Raw genomic sequence first — 8683 nt, 5'->3', positions numbered from 1 at the left:
CTTAGTAAATTACAATGATAAAGATTTTAAATTTCACAACCATAGACATTAGAACATATCTATTGAAAAATAGTATGCAAAATCATAGTTTCTATCAAATCAAAATTCTCTTCTTATGCCACCATGTCATTTCATTACACAAAAAAGCATATCTTATTTGTTCAAAAGTTATGGAGCTTGTTTTCTCTAGGGTTCCCTTGGGCTTTTCCATTATTCTAGGCACTTGAGATGCTCTAAGGTATAGGGATAGATGGAAAATTGTCTCCCCATTCCCTATCTATTACAAAGTTTGGGGAAATCCTAGGGATCCATGGTCCCCTACACCCGGGGAAGAATTTATCCTTGGGGGGGCGGGGGGGCACTCCAAAGAATCCCCTATTTCTCCAAGGTGTCTCAATATCCCCCATATATGGACAATGATTCGGTACTGGTCATAAGTTTTGTTACTTTTTGATCTCAACAGTGTGTTGATAGTGATCCATTAACTGTTGGTTTCAACAATATAAATCTATTAATTATGATAGTAAAAATTGTTAAGGACTAAGGATTAGATCATTGATAGATATTCATTTTTATTTGCTTTAATATGATGACTAGAATCTCTTCTTGAATCTCCTTACTGATGTGAATTCTCCTTGCAAATTTATACAAGAGATCTAAGTTATCAAACTATAAGTGTGTGTGTGTGTGTGTGTGTGTGTGTGTGTGTGTGTGTGTGTGTGTCTTCTTTGAATATAGAATGCAAATGTATAAGTTGGAGACTGTTGGAACTTGCCGTAACATTGTGATAGTTTTGTGTGTTTCAAGTGCTTGGAAGATCTTAAAAAATATATGCCAAAAAGGAATGTCTTATGTAGATATAGGTCTCATGATCACCATACAAACCAATTCATGAAAATTTCATTATTAGTAAGTGTTGTTTCAAGGAAATGATTATCATTAGTTTATGATCTTAATAGTGTGCTCATAGTGATCCATGCCTAGATGGTTATTGTAACTAATAGATTATATCTTGAAATATTTGTAGCAGCAATGCATAGAGATGGAGGACATATGCTCAGCTAACACAATATTTTAGAATTTATAAGAAGATATCTTCCAGCAGCAAAGAATAGTTTTTATTACCTCTAAATAAGCACAATTCCAAAGGATTGGTAGACATAATGTGTAGGGCCTCTAAATGTATATTAAGCTCTAGATATAATCAATCACCACTTACGAACCATGAAAGAAATAAGGATTTTTCAAGTTTTGGACTTAAGATAAACATATCAAAGAAAGATTGGACCCAAACTTACATTTAAAACTCTAACCTTCAAACCAGTGGTCATTTTAATACATATCAAAACTTAAATAATCCAATCATACCATTGATTAAATACACTTTTTTACTAGAATATTATAATGAATCCAATCATGAAGAACTTAAATAATCCAATTCTATCATACCTACAACACCCTTATTCCTTTTTTTTCTCACTTGGACAAACTTTACTTTGCACTCTTTGTCATATAATCAACATGGGGAGGATTGCACACCCTACATCAAAAGAATAAGTCATAATATGGATTGATGTGATAACCATTATCACTCTTCTAAGGAAACTTATTATAACTAAAATTTAAGGTCTACACTATAATTCCTATCAACAAAAGATAAATGTTAGGATAGAATGAATATCAAAAGGACACGAATTTAGTCCTTTTAGCTAGGCACTTCATTTGTTAATGTAGAGGTACAAGTTTGTGGATTTTGTGATGAATCTTTGACTAAGTTCCATAAAATTTCATTCTTTTGTTGGCATGGAGTTTGAGTGCCAATAGTTTAGTCTAGAAAAGGCATTTAACCTATTTTAGCATGCTATTTTTCATATTCATTCCAGGCTCCAGCACCTAGCCTATAAATAATCTCAAGGCATTTGAAGCATTCTATGTAGCATGGCCAATATCAAGCAAGAGGCTTTTAAATTTAGAGAATTGTAAACTCATTTGGGAGATATGTGTGCACAATAAAAGCATATTCTAGGATTGACAATCAATTTCTCAAACTCATCAAATAGACATGCTTTCCATAGCTAATTAATAACATCTGAAATACTAAACATATTTATTCTACTTAAAAGAGAAATGAAACTATTCTTTTTATTGTTAATTTGAAGATAAATCTAAATATTATTTCCATTTTAAAAGAAATAATCAAAGACACATTACAAGCAAAAAGATCTTAAACATGCAAATATTTGTGATATTGCTATGAGGATTTAACTGTGTAGTTTTTTAGTCAAACTCATTGACCCATATTTCATGAGTAGTGATTCAACATGAATCCATCTCTCATGAGAATAAATGGAACACTTGGCACTCATTGGATCTAGGTGATGCTAATAGAGGGACTTCCCAGGAGGTCACCCATCCCAGTACTACCCAACTTGTATGATAGTTATTCAAGGTTTGGCAATAGCTCCATCAAAAGTTGGAGATTGCAGAATATTCTAGAAGAAGTGTGCATGTTATATCAAAGCTTGGAGAATGCTTCCACTTACATAAAATTTTTACTTGGACATGTTACCAAGATAATTCACTTGGGCATCAATATAGAGAATGTAATCATGTTGTAAAGCAAGTAGCAAATGGTGGCATTCATTAATTCTGTAGAATCAACAACATCCCAAACAAATGGGAGATATCTCTTTGCTCAAGTAAAAAAGGTTTTATGTCTTCTCAATTTCCAAACCCAATAAAAGTTGGATGATCTTAAATTTTCATTATTTAGAGGCATAGGGCTTTGGCATGTACACCATTTCCACAAACATTTTCCTTGTGTCTTCTTTTATCATTGTGGATTTCATGTGGCCATGCTATCAAACATGTGGATAGCCACATTTTATTAGCATTGCACTACATCGTATCTTTTTATTATTATTTTTGTCTGAAGGTTGCAAGCTCTCAAATGCAACAATACCATTTTTTCCATAGATTCTTCTTATGGTAGAGCAGTCTGAAACTACCACCTCCAAAGAACCTTTTACTTTCACAAGGCAACCCCTATCAACTTTCTTAAAATGATTTTGGGGTATGAGGAATAGAAGATTAGGTGCCAAAAAAACCTGATGAAGCTACTATAGGTAACCATAGTACCTTATTAATAATAATGTCATTTTCCTTGTGATTTGCTTAGAATTTGCAAAGCTAGATACAGTGTAAAGATATAAACCATGTGTTGTCATAGGAGATAGATGTAATTAAAGATTGAGACCAAAGTTCTCCATCATGAGCTTAAAAGTAATTTGATTAAGCTTTATATTTATCATTGTAAGTAGTGATCTCCACTTCATTGTAATCTAAATTATCTATCTAACAAGCTCGAATCTATTTCATAATCACCATTCTAATGCCAAACCATGTTATATGATTCAAGTATTCTTTTAATTTTCTATATATAATTTTTATGGAAGCTATGTTCTTAAAAATTGAGTGTTTTTTTTTTTAATATTGAAGAAGCTTCTTTGTCTATTTATTAATAAATAATATCTCATGCCCTGTGTACAAAAGCAACCAATACTTCAAAGTAACATTGAATCTAAAGTGAATTTCATTTTGATGAAACCAGGAGTTTACCTATTAGAAACCCTGCTAGAATAAATAGAATTTCATTTTGACATCATCATGAATAGAAAAGTACATAACCAATTCAGGGCACCGATCATGCAATACAATCAATCGATGAGTATACGATTAGGGAAGAGATAGATGAATAATGTCAAAGGATACAAAAAGAAACACATGTTTTATATGCATTCAAAAACCTCCTTCTGCAATGCATTTGTTATGAGAGAAATGGGAAGTGAAAGTTTCAGGCAGCGTAGAGAGACACATCAGAATATTATCATACAAGAACATCAGATGGATCACAAATGAATAAGTTAAAGGGAATCCTTATCATCTCCGTCTCAATAAGGAAATGGAAAAAACAAATAGAATTGGTAGATACTACTAATTCAGTATGTCTAATATCCTGCTAGAAAATGAATACTATCAAACTGGATTTTTGGCGAGACTCTAAATCATCAAAAGAGAATATGTAAGGGTCTCGTTAGCGGATACAACACAATCAACACCAAACACTAATCAGCGTTGAAGCCAATAATTCATCGATCCATCTATATTTATTTTTTTATACATCCTCACTAGATGATGAAGGGAGTGGTAAAAGAGAATTAGAATTATTTTGGAATCTACAGGCATCATTTGGATAATCCTTTTTTCATGAACATATCAAGTATTGGATCAACTTTGTGAGCAGTCACTTTACTAGCATACAATTAAAGTTAGCAATCAGAATAGTACCATTCCAATTGCATACTTATACAGTAAATCTAAAGGAGCGATGACATTGTCCCTTTAAATAATTGAGAAGACTTGTAGCATATTTCATAATGTCATCTCATGAGGGAAACTACAACACAATCTATATGGCCATATTAGGATGGACATGCAATTCATCAAGAACAAATAGGAAGTTGTACTATAGTTCTAGCCAATATTCAATAGGCAACAGACGTAGCAGATATGTTATAAGAATTATAAAGGATATTTGTATTATATATGTTTAAGAACTACATATAGTGCTTTATTTATGGAAGAATAAAAGAACTATATACAACTTCTAAGTAGAAAGAAGTCTCTTAAATTGGAATTATAAAATTTAGCTCCAAATTTTCTAAGATTTCCAAGGGGACATTACACCCTTTTTTAACCCTATTATGTTTGACTTGTCATTATCTCATTCCTTGGGTTCCCAAAGGTATAGTAGATCTTGTTATGGGATATAGTGTCTCTTGAATAGCTCTAAAAAATGAGTTTAGTGTATGGGACCCTTGATATATGGATCTATGATGTCTTGGGTTTTACAAGGTATCTTGGAATCAATGTGCCTACAAGTTACAGTAAAGCCAGTGTTCCCTTTGGCATATATTTTGGTGGAGAACAAGGTTCAAAGCCTACTATCATTGAAATTGCCTATGCATTTGAACAAGCTTCCAAAGTCAGGAAAAATCCTTGACTCAAGGAATGAATAGCCTACCAATCTATAGCTTCATGGCTATCCCTAAACTGGAAGTATCATTTCTAATTTCCCAAATCCAAGCGTATACAATGACAAACCATTTAACTATTGTTAATGCATACAAGTTGTAGTAGATTCTCTAGTTTGTAGAAATTATTTTGATAATTTTGAAGATGGGTTTGTAGAAATTAAAATTATGCAAATATTAAAATTTTAAGTAATCCTTTATATGATAATCTTATGTGTTTCACCTACTAAAACATAGAAAATCCTTAAAGTTATCTTTGTAATGGCATTTGGTATGTTTGGTAAGCTTTGGTGAATAATTTTCTATGTTTTGATTAGTTGTGTTATTTCTAGGACAATATGATGTATGAAGATATGATGAATCATTTTAAATCTAACAACATAGAAGAATCGACATGGAAGTAAGTGGATGGGGTTATGCAGAAAAGTGAGTTGGGATTTGAGGATTATGGAGAGTCAAGTATACCATCTTCTACAAGATATATTTCCTTTCCCATGAAGGTGGCTTCCATTCTTTGCTTTTTTTAAAAATAGTGATTGACTAATCACTAGTTGGCAAGATATGCCAGTTAAACTTTAGAATATAAATTTAGGTTCCTTGATAAGTACATTACATGGTTTCCTTGGTACTTTTTTGGATCTTGGTGTCTCCAATGATAATTAATTTATCCTAGGAGCTAGGAGTGATCACAAATTGTATCTATGGGATGCATAGTCTGGTCATATTGTTCATACTTTAACAAGTTATTCGAATAAGGTTTGTGCTATATATGTCAGAAAATTATCAAATAGGAAAGTTGTAAGTACTACTTATGATTAGCCAATAAAGGTTTCTCTACTTTTTTTTCAAAAGGATGGCTTGTGAGTTGAGTCCAAGTGATGGTAAGGCCACAAAGAGGAGAGATGTATTATGATGTGGCAGGAAAAGAATGCAACCAAAGTCAAAGGATGAAACAAGCAAGTATTTACAGTTGTAGCCTAAGGGAACACATCTCTATCAAAAAATTTGTGTTCCTTGTTTATCTTACACATCTTGCTAATATGTCCCAGATTCTACCATGGAAGGTCAACTATACAATTGTTGTTGATCGAAAATATCTTGTAAAGGTTTTACTTAAAGATATAAATATAGACTTGAGAACAAATCTAACTTCATGACCCAAATGCCTAATAGGCCATGTCTTCCACACATATTTTTAAAAATCATTCTAATCTAATAAAAATAATTATCCAATAAGCCCTAAGTGTCTATATATAGATCCATGCAATTCATGGTTTTGAGTCGAGACTATCTACCATTGTACATTGAATAAATCATTCGCTAATATAGTTTCACTAGTGTAAGAATGATCCAAAGGATTGAAATAAAAGTATTTTCTAATTTCGAAAGCACTCAAGATCCTCATATCATTCAAGGATGCCATACCCTTTCTTATATGTTCTTGATTTACCCACCATCGTCATATTGTCATTTCTAACCTAAACACATGGACATGTGCATTTTTCTTACTATTGATTTGATACATGAAAATGAATAATAGCATCTAATAGAACCAAGTTGAGGATATTTCAAACAATAGTCATTATAGGACATATTGTTTCAATTCTACATTGAACAAGATTGATTTAGCATGAATATGAGTTTTGAATCAATAAGGTAGATAGTTGTGGTACCTAATTAATTTGAGACCACAAGCATGAAAATATCAAAATTTGCAAAAAACCACGAGATTTTTTTTTCAACTTGTTTTCCATTACAAGTTTTAACTACAGAAAAATAATTATAAGAAAACTTTGTTGGTTTTTCCAAATAGAAGGATTTTTCTCAATGCTTAATGTTGATATTGATCTAGTTGTAAAGAATGTTAGTTTATGTGATCATAACTTAGGTTCTGGCAACACTGGATATGCTCCTCATAAATTAAGATGGAGACATGAAGTAGGTCCAATATATGAGACCAATTGTAAATAAAAAAGATAGTTTTGACACAATAAAAGTCCCTTCAACATCGAATAGAAGCCAAAAAAAGCTCAAAGCACAATGTTGCACTCCCATCATTAAGTATTGTCCAAGGTGTATTAGAAGAGAGGGGGAGAGAAGGATCATCCACCAAGAATTATATGAGCTTAGGGTGTTACTAGTTAGTATCATTATGGTGTCTACACAGTATGATCATTTACCTATAAGTAGTAGGGTTTTATCAATATCGAAACTCCTTGGGGAATCCTTAAGATTAGGGCATCACCAATCGCGATTAGAGAGCATATATAGATATAAGACTTTGAGAATAGCCAAACAAGTATGCAAGAAATTTGATCTCCATCTTCATAAATTTATATGACACCTCCAAATTTCTATAAAACATTTCCACTAATCTATGGTCTAGTTGTGTATATAGAGTTTGTAATGTGTAAGACCATTATCAAATTCCAAGGGGCACACATCTCTTACTAGAGCTAATAATTTTGATTTAAAGAAAGTGAAAAAACATGAAGCAATTTAAGCCCGATCAAATGAAAAGGGATTATTAAAATGTTGTTTGACAACAAGGATTTGCATAAATAAGCATTACCTATTCTCCTACTCATCCTTCAAATTTCATAAGAAATGGAAAATGAATGCTAAAAAACATTTGAAATTAACTAGATTTAGAATTCTAACCTAGCAAATTGCTTCAAGTGGGGATTTGGCATTTCCACGATCTTCGCTAAAGCATATACTATTTTGCACAAAACCTAACATTATCGAAATAATTTGTAAATAAAACAAAAAATTTAACTTGTTTGAAATTTGTACTAGTGAAATAGGCATATTCAACTAATTATTATATGTTTAGTTTTCTTTACATATATTAATTTGTAATATAAAAATATATTAATGAATGAGTCTAATGTTAATTTTTATTATTTTTTAATTTCTCACAAAAAGTATTCTTAAATTTCAAGATGATAAATTCATTATGAACATATCCTTTATTTTTTTGGGTGAAATTTTAATAAATAAAATTTACAATAGGAGCATAAATTTAATAATTTATTGTTTAACATAAATTTTATATGTCACTATGCAATTGAAAAATAGGTTCTATTAAAAATTTGTTAGGTATACATATTTGATTAGAAGTTTTATTACATGAGTGGATGTCAAAGATGAATTGTGTAATCTAAAGATATTAATATATCACAAAGCATCCTCTCTCTAGCTTCCATAAACATGAGCGTATATGGACATTAAAAGGAAGCTTGCTCATGTTTTCATAATGGAAGGAGGGATACCCCAACTTTTCCGTAACTTGAACTTATACTAGTCATATCATATGGTGTTGGGACTTGAATAATTTAGAATATGTATACTGATTTTTTTAAAGCTAGAGGGTTTTCAATTTGATGGCCCTTTTATTAAAATATACTAGTTTCATATAATAGGACAAGCAAAAAATAAATGGCTATTTAAATTTCATTTAATGTTCCATATTTTATAGAATTGTAGGGCTATCCTTTATTTATCAAGTGAAAAGTGGTGACTTAGAGGGCTCCACCTTCAACTCTTTGTTGTCTTATACCATGTTCAAGATATATATGATCCTTTTA

This window comes from Cupressus sempervirens, chromosome 5 (assembly GCF_028749045.1).
Source record: "Cupressus sempervirens isolate cs-2001-9-10 chromosome 5, ASM2874904v1, whole genome shotgun sequence".
NCBI lineage: Eukaryota > Viridiplantae > Streptophyta > Pinopsida > Cupressales > Cupressaceae > Cupressus > Cupressus sempervirens.
This window is presented reverse-complemented; position numbering follows the sequence as displayed.